This window comes from Eriocheir sinensis, chromosome 33 (assembly GCF_024679095.1).
Source record: "Eriocheir sinensis breed Jianghai 21 chromosome 33, ASM2467909v1, whole genome shotgun sequence".
NCBI lineage: Eukaryota > Metazoa > Arthropoda > Malacostraca > Decapoda > Varunidae > Eriocheir > Eriocheir sinensis.
In genome coordinates this window covers 7,667,891-7,682,000 of record NC_066541.1, presented here as the reverse complement: position 1 = coordinate 7,682,000, position 14,110 = coordinate 7,667,891, and positions in this window count along the sequence as shown.

Sequence of the window (14,110 nt, the reverse complement as noted above, 5' to 3'; positions counted from 1 at the left end):
AGCCTATGCCCTATGCCGTAAGCCCTAAAATGTTTAAGAATAAAGGCCGTAAAGGTTAAAGCATAGTTGTTGGATTGCTTTTTTTTTTAGTATTTCTCTGTTGTGGAACCGTTGAGGAAGATTGTTGGCTTGTCATTTTGAATCGGTGGATGTGTGATCAACTTTTTGCCTAACATTCCATGATTATCGTCATATCTTCAAAACGTGTATATGAAAATTCCTAAAAATTTCAGTACAAAATTTAATGTCTGAGCGGCTTTCATAATATCATTAAAACTGTTGATGCACCGTAAAATTACCAAAAATATATTAATGATACGAAACGACAATGTCCACGCAGGAATTTCATTATAAGAGGCAGTATAGTCACCGTCACACTATACATAAAATACATATAAGAAGTCACTCCTTCCTCTGGCGTTAAACGGAAGATGCTTAAACGATACATTGACAATAATACCTTAAGATTGTTGCACTCCACGCCTAAAATACATATGAGAACTCACTCCTTCCTCTGGTGTTAAACGGAAGATGCTTAAACGGTACACTGATAATAATACCTTAAGATTATTGCACTCCACGCCTAAAATATATACACGCGAGAACTCATAACTGACGGAGCGAAACTGCGGGCGGAACGTGAGAGGAAGGAGACAAAGGGTAAAGGGCGAGGGGATGAGAATAGGGAACAAACAATGCACTCGACGAACTTCATTTTCACCTGCCATTAACCTGACTCAAAAACAATTACCTGTGCAAGCATCCCTACCATTAAATACATGAACCAGCTTAACTTTCACCTGGACAATGATTTTAAGTGATATGTATAACCCTCTACACCGACCCTTCACCTCATTCGCACACACTTACTCTCAGCTCAACCTCACCTGTTCTCACCTGTCATTACCGTAAACTATTATTAACGTGACATCCAGGTAACTTTGGGACTGAGACAAGGAGAGAGAGAGGGAGGATCAAGGAGGATGATAGGGGATATATTTCATTCATCTCCCTTCCTCCCCCTCTCTCCCATCCGTACAATCCTCCCTTCAAGAAAATAGGCATCGGAGAAAACTTAGAGAACGAAACCATGAAAGTGAGGATTAAGGACCAAAGTAGAGACGCATTCTATTTCTCTCTCTTTTCCTCTTCTTCTTTCTCTTCCGTTTAATCATCCTTCCCATAGAACCGGAAGAAAACTTATGAGGCCGAAACTAAGAGAGCGAGTATCAAGGAGAGAGGTAAAGAGACATATACAAATTTTTCCCTTCCTTCCTCCTGTTCGTGCCTTTCCAATTGATCCTCCCTCCAGAAAAGTAGGTCTAAGTAAACTTCAGAAACCAAGAAAGTGAGGATTAAAGTGCAAGTAGAGAGACGTTCCATTCCTTTCCATTCCTTTTTCCTCGCTCCCTCCATTTCTTTTCCCCTTCATCCTCCCTCCCATGAAACAGGCCCCTAGAAATTTTTTGACGATGAAACCAAAAAAAGTGAGGATTTGGAGGGAAATTAAAGACACGTTCCACTCATTTCCATTTCTTTTCTTCTTTCCTTCCACTTCTTTTCGCCTTCATCCTCCCTCCCACGAAACAGGCCCCTAGAAATTTTTTGACGATGAAACCAAAAAAGTGAGGATTTGGAAGGAAGTTAAAGACACGTTCCACTCCTTTCCCTTCCTCCTCTTCTTTCCCCTCCACTTCCTTCCACCTCCTCTTCTTTCCCCTCCACTTCCTTCCACCTCCTCTTCTTTCCCCTCCACTTCCTTCCACCTCCTCTTCTTTCCCCTCCCCTTCCTTCCACCTCCTCTTCTTTCCCCTCCACTTCCTTCCACCTCCTCTTCTTTCCCCTCCCCTTCCTTCCACCTCCTCTTCTTTCCCCTCCCCTTCCTTCCACCTCCTCTTCTTTCCCCTCCCCTTCCTTCCACCTCCTCTTCTTTCCCCTCCCCTTCCTTCCACCTCCTCTTCTTTCTTTCCTCCTCTTCTTTCTCATCCACTTCGGTTCCACATCTTTCTTTCCCCCTTCATCCTCCTTCCCACAGTGCATGATCCAACACGTTCCATTCCTGTTATTTAATCATTTGTCGTTCTCTTCCACTTCCCTTTCTTCTCTCCTTTCTTTCCTCCTTGATCCGCCTCGCACAATGCATGATTCGAGACGATCCATTCCTATTCCTTCCTCCTCTTCTTCCTCATCCAGTTCCTTCCACCTCCTCTTTCTTCCCTCCTCTCCTCCTTCATCCTCCTTCCCAAAATACTTGATCCGACACGCTCCATTCCTATTCCTTCCTCATCCACTTCCTTCCACCTCCTCTGTCTTCTCTCCTCCTCCCTCCACAATGCATGACCTCCAGAAAACTATAGAGAACGAAATCAGAAGAGTGCGGATTTGGAAGCAAGGTAGAGAGACATATTCCCTTCCATTCCCTTTCTCCTCTTCCCTCCTTTCTCTCTTTTCTTTCCTCCTCCTCTTCCATCCGCCTTCCTCCCCCAATGCACGGTCTCGAGAAAACTTTTAGAGACCGAGACCGGGATATAGTGGATTGAAGAAAATGGCCCAGACACTCTCCATTACTTTCCCTTCTTTCCCTCCCTCCTTCCCTCCTGTCCCTTCCTCTCCCCCACTGTCCTTCCTCCCACAACAGCTGATCTCGAGGAAAATTTAAGAGAACGTGATTTGGACAGTGAATCAAGGGTCAGGAAAAGTGAAAAAAATAAGCCCTTCCTTTCCTCCTTTCCACTTTTCCTCTTACTCTTTTTCCTCTTTTTTTTCTTTTCCTTTTTCTTCACAGCACGTCCGGCGGAGATAAAGGAATCGCTCTCCACTTTCATCATCTTTCTCTTCCTTTATATTTTACTAGCCATCATTTTTCTTTTGTTTTTCCTCTTCGTTTCTTCTCCACTTTTTTTTTCTTCCATCCTCTCTCTCCTTTCCCATATCATCAACTATCGCTTCTTCTCCTCCCTTATTTCTCTTTCCTTCTCTTTACTCTTCTTTCTTTCATCATCCCGTGTTATACTTTCACCAGGAACTTTCTTTTTCCACTTCTCGTTTTTTTATTTTCTTTTTACTCATTTTCTTTCTTCCATTATCTCTCTTCCTTAATCAGCCACTTACTTCTCTCCTCCTATTTCTCCTTCTCTCTCTTTATTCCTTTTCTTTCCTTCATCTTCTCTTTTCCCTTTTATCAGTCATCACCTCACCTTTTCTCCGGTTTATCCTCTTTTTCTCTATATTCTCTTTTTTTTTCTTTATACTCTTCTTTCCCTCATCATCTCTCTTTCTTTACATTTCATTAACCACCATCTCTTCTATTTCTCGTTCTCTCTTTCTCTTTACTCTTCTTTCTTCTTCTTTCCTCTCCTGCTACCTCTTCTTCCTCCCTCTCTCTCTCTATCCTCTCTCCACCTTGCTTTCCATTCATCTTAATACCTCCCCTTCGTCCCTTTTTCCTCTTCTTTCACCCTCCTCTCATCTCTCCTCTCTTGCACTTCTTTAATCTCCTCTTCCCCTCTCTTCTCTCACCTGTCCTCTAACTTTTTCCTCTCCCTTTCCTCTTTCCTTGCACCATTCCCTCTCTCTTTCTCTCCACCCTCACATCTCTTCCGTTTTTCCCCTCCGCTTTTCTTTCTCTCTTGTCCTCAACTCCTTGGCTTCCTTTCTCTCTCGCTCCACCTCTCCCTCTCTGTCCTAACTTCTCCACTTTTTTTTTCTCCTTCATTTCTCTTTAATTTTTTTCATTCTCCTCCTCCACATTCTACTTTTTGTTATCCATTTCATTTTCCTTTCATTGTTTTTCTACCTTACTTTTCTAATTTATTCGCTTCTCTATCTTTTTCTGACCCCTTTTCTTTTCCTCTCCTTCCAAAACCTTTCTTTCCATGTCTATGTTCAATTCTTTCCTTTTATTTCTTACATTCTTTTACATCTTTCCCTCATTGTTTTCACTTGTAATTGTAATGAACCTTTTTTTCTCTCTTTCAATCTTCACCTCTAATTCCTACCCTGCATTCCATCCATTCCCTCCCGTTCTTTCATTCCTCCACTTCTCCTTTCTCTCCTCACCTGTATTAACCCTTTCTCTTCCTTACAAAGCATCCCACCCATTCCCTCCCTTTCTTTCATTCCTCCACTTCTCCTTTCTCTCCTCACCTGAAGTATCCCCTTCTCTTCTCTCCTTTCATCTTTCCGCTTTCTTTCTCTGTCTTCTGAAATACGACACTTCCCCTCCCTTTCCTCCACTTTCTCTTTTCTTTCTTCACCTGCATTTATTCTTTACTTTCCTTCATTCCTCCACTTACCTTTTCTTTCTTAACCAAAATGTAACTCTCTCCCTCCCGTCTCTTCATCTTTCCATCTCTCTTTTCCTTCATGAATGCATCCTTTTCCCTCCTTTCCTTCATTCATCTACTTCCTCTTTTCTTCTGTCGTATGTATGCAACCCTTTCCTCTCTTTTCCCTTCATTTTCTACTTCTCTTCCCCTTCCCTCCTTTTATTTCACTTCCCACTTTCTCTCCTTGCCTGTATCAATCATTTTCCTCCATTTCCTTCATTTCTCCATTTCCTCTTTCTTTCCTAACTTTAATTTACCCTTTCCCCTCTTTCCCTTCACCTTTCCGCTTTCTGCTCTCCTTTCCTACAAGAATGCAACTCTTTTCCTCCCTTTCCTTCATTTATCCACTTCCTCGTCTCATTCCTTGACCTTATGTGACCCTTTCTATCCCTGTCCTTCATCTTCAATCTTCTCGCTTCCCCAACATGGCTGCATCCCTGTCCCTCCCTTTCCTCCCTCTTCACCTGCAAGCAAGGAAGCGTCATGCCACTCCCTCCTCCTTACCTGTCTCACCTGTGGGAACATCTCTATCACCTTTAAGTCGCCATACAGCTCCCCAGTGCCCACCACCACCACCACCACTCTACCTGCACAACCACTACCACCACCACTACCACCACCTCGCTTGTCCCTTGTCTTCCCTTCCTTCATCACCAATTAAAGAGCTCATTCATAAAGTCGTCGGTTCACGCCTTCCTTCATTCACTCACTACGCACTACTACGACGACTATTCATGTATTGATTCACCGGCTGGTCTGTTTGTTCCGCCCGCCCGCCGCCCGCCCTTCCCTCACTCATTCATTTACCTAAACCACGGAACAGATTGTGTACGCGTTCACATATTTACTCACTTCATTCATTCTGTCCATATAATAAAACATTCCTTGGCAAATTTACTCACTCACTCACTCACTCAACTATTTTTATTTATTTATTACTTCAGTATACGTGTAAATTACTACCATAAATCACTCAATCATTCACATTTATACTTCAATAACATGATTCCTATTTTTTTTTATGTACGTACACTAACTGATTCACTCTCTAATTTACTCAGATCACTTATTCATGCACACCATCATTCACTCATTCCCTCCCTTCTTCCTTCGTTTCTTCCCTTCCTTCCTCACTCACTCATTCACTCTTTCTTCCAACCCTCCCTTCCTCATTTACTCACTTCAGTCTCTCATATCTTCCTTTCCTCTTCCCCTTTTCTAGCTTACTCCCTTCCTCCTTCACTGCCTTCTTCCTTCCCTCCTTTCCTCCCTCACTCATTCCTTCCCTCCCTTCCAATCTCTCTCTCTCTCTTCCTCACTCTCCCACTTTTCTCTCCATCCCTCCTTCCCTCCTTTCCTATTTCTCTCTTCTTTCCTCACTCTCACTCTTCTCTCCATCCATCCCTCTCTCCCTCGCTCTCTCACTCTCTCACTCAACCCCCCCACCCATCCCTCTCACAATCAACCCCCGTCCCTTCCCTATCACCCCCATCCCCTCCCATCCCTCCTTTACTTAAGCAAAAAGAAGAAAAAAACAATAGAAAAACAAGTTCAACAAGATGTAAATAATCTAAGGCGCCTCGCGTACGTCCATTCCACGGCTCAATACGATAATTACGAGAAAATTAATTAGAAAGACACAAAATCATGAAAAGAAGCGACGGACGAGTAATTGGTGTGTGTGTGTGTGTGTGTGTGTGTGTGTGTGTGTTTCTAAGCACAGATATATTGTAAGAATCTCTCTCTCTCTCTCTCTCTCTCTCTCTCTCTCTCTCTCTCTCTTCTTCTCTTCTTCTCTTCTTCTCTCTTCTCTTCTCTTCCTCTTCTTCTTCTCTTCTCTTCCTCCTCCTTCCTTCTTCCTTCCATTTCCTTCCTTCCTTTCCTTCTTCTTCTTCTTCTCTTCTCTTGTCTTCTCTTCTCTTCTCTTTTATTTTATTTTATTATTTTGTTTTATTATTTTATTATTTTATTATTTTATTCTATTTTCTTTTCTTTTTTTTCCTTTTTTTCCATTGCTTTTCTTTTATTCTCTCTCTCTCTCTCTCTCTCTCTCTCTCTCTCTCTCTCTCTCTCTCTCTCTCTCTCTTATCGCACCCACGACAAAGGTGACTGACAAACACATCAGCGACACTACACCTGAGTGATGGTTCATTAGTCTCATCTGCCAAAAGGGACAGGTGACTTCCCCTCTCCCGTCCCTCCCTCCTTTACCTCCAGCTCCTTAACGTCCCTCCCACGCCTCCTTTTCTTTTCTTTCCTCCTGCCATTATATGCTTCACTAAGGGCCAATACATGATGATCAACAAGCGGAGAAGAGAAGGGAAGGAGGGATGGAAGGAGAATAGAGGAGGGAAGGAGTGAAGGAGAAGAGGGGAGGAGGGAGAGAGAGTACGAAGGAGAAAAGGAGAGAGGAGGTAGAGGGAGGAGAAAGGAGAGCAAAGGAAGGTGAAAAGGTATTGTGAAAAAGGAAGGAAAAAGAAGAAAAAAGAAGTTGAGTAAGCTATGAAAGAAAAAATGAAATGACGGAAAAGAAAATGAAGGAAATGAAAAAATGAAAAAGTGAGGGAATTGAAAAAGATGAGAGGATGAAGGCTGAAGAAAATGAAAAAAGATGAAAGATGAAGAAAATGAAAAAAGATGAACGATGAAGAAAGGGAAAAAGATGAAAGGATGAAGAAAAAGAAAAAGATGAAAGGATGAAGAAAACGAAAGGGATAAAAGGATGATAGGATGAAAGGAGTAACAATATATATAGGGGGAAGGAGGCGGAAGGGTTATTAAGGACGAGAAGAGGAAGAGGCAGAGGTGGAAAAATGTCGGAATGGGAAGAAGGCAGGAAGCAGGAGACGGGAAGCAGGAAGGAGGAAACAAAGGAGCAGGAAATGGGAGGCAGAGAACAGGAGGCGCGATAGGAAGGCAGGTTAAAAAAAAAAAGGAGTAAAAAGAAAATGGAAAATGGGAAAGAGAAAAATAAGGCAAAAAGAAAATGGAAAAAAGGGAAAGACAAAGAAAAAGCAAAAATAAGATGGAAAAAAGGAAAGAGAAAGAAAAAGAAAAAATAGAAAAAGGAAAGAAAAAGAAAAGGTAAAAAGGAAATGGAAAAACGAAGTCAAAGAAAAAGCAATTAAAAGATGAAAAATAATGAAAGAAAGAAAAAGAGCAAAAGATACAAAAATATCAGACAAAAATAAAAAAAGACAGAAAAAACAGAAAAGAAAAAGAAATAAACAGACAAACAGCAGACAGATAGAAAGAAAGATAGACAAACATACCCACAAACACACACACACACACACACACACACACACACACACACACACACACACACACACACACACACACACACACACAGAAAGAGGAAGGGAACGCTAAACTGAATGGGAGAATCAGATAATAAAAAAAAGAGAGGAAGGAAGATAAAGGGAGAGGGAGAGGGGAGACGCTAAAAAAAGGGGAGAGCAGGAAGAGGAAGAAAGAGGACGAGGGAGGATGACGACAAGAGGGAATTGATAGGGTAGCGATTTCCGGAAAGATAATAAGAAAATGGAAGGAAAACGACGGGAAGAGGAAGAGAGAGAAAAGGAAGACGTTGACGAGGAGATTTAAGAAGGAATAGGAAAAGAATGAAGGTTTGGAAGAATAAAGGATGAAAAAAAGGAAGAAACGAATGAAGGAAGCAAGAAAGGAAGACATGGCGGAACGAACACAAGGAAAAGGAATAGGAAAAGAATGAAGGTTTTGAAGAATAAATGATGAAAAAAAGGAACAGACGAGTGAAGGAAGAAAAGAATGAAGGTTTTGAAGAATAAATGATGAAAAAAAGGAACAGACGAGTGAAGGAAGAAAAGAATGAAGGTTTGAAGAATAAATGATGAAAAAAAGGAACAGACGAGTGAAGGAAGAAAAGAATGAAGGTTTGAAGAATAAATGATGAAAAAAAGGAACAGACGAGTGAAGGAAGAAAAGAATGAAGGTTTTGAAGAATAAATGATGAAAAAAAGGAACAGACGAGTGAAGGAAGAAAAGAATGAAGGTTTTGAAGAATAAATGATGAAAAAAAGGAACAGACGAGTGAAGGAAGAAAAGAATGAAGGTTTGGAAGAATAAATGATGAAAAAAAGGAACAGACGAATGAAGGAAGTAAGGAAGGATGACATGGTGGAACGAACACAAGGAAGAGAAAAGAACAAGGATGGAGACAGAAGGATAACGTGAAGAAAACGTGAAGTAATGGGAAAACAAAAAAAAGAAAGGAGTGAACAAACAAATGAAGGTAGAAAGGAAGAAACGAATTAATTGTGAAAAGATTAGAGGAATGAGGAAACGAATATAGGAAGGGAGGTAATACGAAAGGAAGGACGGTGACAAGAAATTAAGGATGGAAGGAAGGGAGAACGAAAAAGAGGAATAACACGACGGAAGGAAGAATGGAAGGGCGGAAGGAAGGAAGGAAGCAATGAAGGAAAGAACAGAAGAAAGGAATGAAGAAAGGAAACAGAAAAAAAGAAGAAAGGAAACAAATCCAGCAAAGTGAACCAAGAAACACAGCCCCCCCCTCCTCACCCCCCCCCCCTCACACACACACACACACACACACACACACACACACACACACACACACAAGGAAGAGGCGGTGAGAGGAAGAATGATCACACTCGCCGCACTCCCTGATCACCTTAACGAGAGGGAGATGAAGGTGCGCGAGTTATTACGTGGCCAAGGAAAATGAGCGAAGGTGATTAGGTTGAGAGTGGGACAGGTGAGTGCGATAATGTGTGCGTGCGCGTGTGTGTGTGTGTGCGTGTGTGTGTGTGTTCGGGCAGGTAGGTGGACACGGGCCGGCTGAAAACACAGGTAAGGGAAAGTGAATGAGGTAAACGAGGGAGAAAATAAGGAGGAAGGGAATGTAATGGAAGAGAAAGTGAAAGGAGAAAAAAGAAAAAAGGAAGAAAGAGAAAAGAAAATACACATGGATGCATTGCTTTTAAGGGAACACAAGGACACGAAAAAAAAAATCTAAATAAAAAGAAGATAAAAGAATGTTGAGAAAGAGAACAAGGACAAGGGAAGAGGAGATGAGGGAGAATGTTTAGGGAGAAAGAGAAAAAAATAAAAACACGGATGCATTGCTTTAAAGGGACCACAAGGACACACGAAAACAAAATCGAAGAGGAACAGAGGAAAGGATATGGATGAGGGGAATAAGGACAAGGAAAGAAGACGTGAAGATAATTTAGGAAGAAAGAGAAAAGAAAAATGGAAAGAACACGATGGTTTTGCTTTTAAGGGAACACAAGGACACAGGAAAACAAAATCTAAGAGGAACAGAGGAAAGGATGTGGATGAGGGGAATACAGAGAAGGGAAGAAGACGTGATGCTAATTTAGAAAGAAGAAGAAAATAACAAATGGAGAGAACAGAATGGCATTGCTTTTAAGGGAGAAGGACATGAGAAAACCAAAATCTAAGAGGTAAAGAGGAAATAACGTGTAAGAAGAGAATAAGAAAAAGGGTAGACGGTGAGAAGTAAATAATATAGAGGAAGAGAAAAGAAAAAAATACAAGGAACAAGATGGAATTGCTTTTAAGGGAACACAAGGACACAAGGAAACAAATCTGAGACAATAATAAAGAGAAATGAATGTGGAAGAGAGGAATAAGGAGAAGGGAAGAAGGCGTGAAGATAATTTAGGAAGAAAGAGAAAATAACAAATGGAAAGAACACTGTGGCATTGCTTTTAAGTGAACACAATGACACGAGGAAACAAAATCTAAGAAGAAAAAAAAAGTGAAAGAGAGGAATAAGGAAAAGGGAAGAAGGCGTGAAGATAATTTAGGAAGAAAGGGAAAAGAACAAATGGAAAGAACACGATGGAATTTCTTTTAAGGGAACTGAAGGACATGAGAAAACAAAATCTAAGAAGGAAAATAAGATAAAAAAATGTGAAAGAGGGGAATAAGAAGAAGGGAAGAAGACGTGAAGATAATTTATGAAGAAGGAGAAAATAACAAGTGGAGAGAATATGATGGAATTGCTTTTAAGGGAACTGAAGGACATGAGGAAACAAATCTATGACAAAAAAATGAATGTGGAAGAAGAGGGGAATAAGGACAAGGGTAGAAGACGTGAAGATAATTTAGGAAGAAAGGGAAAAGAACAAATGGAAAGAACACGATGGAATTTCTTTCAAGGGAACACAAAGACACGAGAAAACAAAATCTAAGAGGGAAAGAGGAAATAACATGGAAGAAGGTAAATAGAACAGGGGTAGACGACGAGAAGTAAATAATCTAGAGAAAGAGAAAAGGAAAAAGAACACAAAGACGGAGGCATTGCTTTTAAGGGAACACAAGGGCACGAGAAAACAGAATCTAAGACGAAAATGGGAACGAAAGTGGAAGAGAAGAAAAAGGACAAAGGAAAAAATAACGGAAATAAATTAAGGAGAAAGAGAAAAGAACAGATGGAAGGAACATGATGGCATTGCTTTAAGGGAACTGAAAGACACAAGAAAACAAAATCTAAGAGGCAAAAAGGAAAGAATGGTGAAGAGGAGACACAAAACAAGGGAAGGAGACGTGAAGGAATAATTTAAGGAGAAAGAGAAAAAAAAGTAAAGCGAAGAAAACGAAGGCATTGCTTATGGGAAGACATGAAGAAGACAAAACAAAATCTAAGAGGAAAAGAGGAGGGAATGTGAAAAAGGAAAATGAGGACAAGGAAAAGAGACGTGAGGAAGATAATTTAGTGAGAAACAGAAAAGAAAGAATGCAAAGAACAGACAAAGGAACACGAGAGAGAGAGAGAGAGAGAGAGAGAGAGAGAGAGAGAGAGAGAGAGAGAGAGAGAGAGAGAGAGAGAGAGAGAGAGAGAGAGAGAGAGAGAGAGAGAGAGAGAGAACACAGGAACACGAGAAAACAAAAATGCGGAACGAAGAAATGAGAAAACAGTATGTAAAAGGAAAATGAGAACAAAAAAGAAAGACGTAAAGGAGATAATTTAAGGAAAGAGAGAGAAAGAGAAGGTCAGTGAATGGACAAAGAAAGGGTCATCAAACAAAGAAAAGACAAAGACAGGACCGAGAAGAGAGTAGGAGAAAAACCATAAAAGGAAAATAGGAAATACTGAGAAAAAAGAGAAAAGGATAAAGGGGATGAGGGAAATAATGTAGAGAAAGAGAAAGAGGAGAGAGACAAAGACGCATGAATCTGATGGAACAGAGAACTGGCTAAAGAAAACACAAGGAGAGAACAGAGAGAAGGGAGAGGAGAGAAGGGGAAGGAAGGGAATGAAATGTCAAGAGAACCTAGAGAAAGAGAAAGGCAGAGAGAAAGAGAGAGAAAGAGAAAGAGAGGATGAGAGACAGAGACAAAGAGAGAAAGAACGTGAGAGATTGAAAGAGAAAAAAGATGAGAAAAGGAGAAAGGGAAAGTACAAAGAGGCATGCATCTATGAGGGAACAGAAAAACCAGACTGAGGAGGAAACAAGAAGAAAGGAGAGAACAGAAGGGAAACGAAAAAAAAAAAATGAGAGGGGAGGCGAGGGAAAGGGAAAAAGGGCATGCATCTGAAGGGCGGCCACAGGTATGGAAATGTAGAAGGACACGGAGAAAGGAAGATAAATTAAAGCTTTTGGAAAGGTGACATGGATTTGAGGCCCAAAGAAACGGCTTATGGATTCCGGGTTATGAAAGGGGACGACGAAGACCTCAGAGAACGGGGAAGATGGGGAGACAGAACGGGGAGAGAAATGGAGTAGAGAGATTATAGGAAAAAATGAGATGGTAGAGGAGAAAAAGAAGGGGACGCAGAGTGAAAGAACGGGGAAGATGGGGAGACAAAACGGGGAGAGAAATGGAGTAAAGAGATTATAGGAAAAAAGGAGATGGTAGACAAAAAAGATGTTGACGTAGACAGAAAGAAAATGGATGAATGGGAAACAGAACTTGGAGGAAAGAGAGAAATAGGGTAGAGATGATATAAGGAAAAGAACGGGAAATAAAGATAGAAAATTGGGAGAGAGAGAAATGGAGTAGAAAATAATGGAAAAAAATGACAGACAATACAAGAAGGGGGTGCAGCTTGAAAGAACGGGGAAGAAGGAAAAACAGAACTGGGAAGCGTGAGAAAAATGAGATAGAGTAAAGGAAAAGACAATGAATATAAAAAAAGAAAATTGGGAGAGAGAGAGAGATGGAGTAGACAATAATAGTAAAAAAATGACAGTCAAAACAAGGAGGTGCAGATTGAAAGAACGGGGAAGAAGGGAAAACAGAACTGGGAAGCGTGAGAAAAATGAGGTAGAGGAAAAGACAATGAACAAAAAAAAAGACACGATTTGGAAAGGACCGTGAAATAAGGCGACACATAACAGGGATAGAGATAGAAATGGAACTGAGGGAATATGGGAAAAAAAATATCACAAAAAAAGGCATGATTGGAAAGGAACTGGGAAGAAGGGGACACAGAACGTAGAAGTGGGAGAGTGAAATGGGGAAGAGGAAATAGAGGGAAAAAAATTACAGACAAAAAAGGGAGGGGACGCAGACTGAAAGAAAGTGGAATATGAGAACACAGATCTGGAAAAGAGAGAGAGAGAGAGAGAGAGAGAGAGAGAGAGAGAGAGAGAGAGAGAGAGAGAGAGAGAGAGAGAGAGAGAGAGAGAGAGAGAGAGAGAGAGTATAGAGAAAAAAAGGGGACGAAGGATGAAAGCGACAGGCTATTTGGAAGATCATGTGGCAAATATATAAGGAATCTGATCTTTTAAGGAAAACCGCAACATTGTTCTTTTTCTTGTTTGTTGTATTGTTTGTTGTTTTGGAAGCATTAAGTCAGAGAAATACATCAGAAGAAAGTCACAGGCAAAATATACGGGGAGAAAATATAAACAGAAACTGATCTTATAAGGAGAACCATATCAATGCTCTTTTTCTTTACTTTATTGTTGTTTTGGATGCATTAACACAAGGAAAAGAGATAGGAAAGAATATGAATTAAAGGAAAGTCACATGTAAAATATATGGGCAGAAAAAAAGAAAGGGAAACTGATCTTATATATATATATTTTTTTTTTTACAGCAAATGAGTCAGTTCAGAAAGAAAGAAAGAAAAACACATTATTTTTCCATGTTCTTGTTTTACTTCATTGCTGTCGTTTTAGAAGCATCGAGAGGGTGAAAAAGATATAGAAGAGAAAATATATAAATGGGATGGACTATTGAGAAAGTAACCTACAGAATATAAGTGCAGAAAATACAAAAGGAAAGTGATGGAATATGTAAAGCCACAAATTTGTTCTTCTTTCTGGTTTTGATGAAATTCCTGCCTTTTTAGAAACAGAGAGAAAACGAGAAATAGGAAAGATAATATATAAAAAGAGATTGATTCCAGAAAGTTGCTGACAAAATATAAGGACACAATTAGTCTTATTAGAAAAACTACGCTGTCTTCTTTCTGTGTCATTATTTTTGCTGTCTTTTTAGAGATGCGATAAGTGTAAAAGATAAATTTGAAAAAGAGAACATCTGGACAAGACAAGACAAGAGATAAAACGCAGAACCGATTTAGAAAGAAAATAAAAATGTGTTTACTTCTGTTGTATTTTCGTTGCCACGTGAAAAGCACAACAATGAGAAGGATAAACACGAAAGAAACAGAAAATACACAAAAGTTATCCAAAGCCACGTTGAATAAAATACGAAAAACATAACAACACGAAAAACTAGCCTTCCATTTTCTTTTAATTTTACCGTCTCTGTGTAAAGGAAATGAAGCAGCTGGG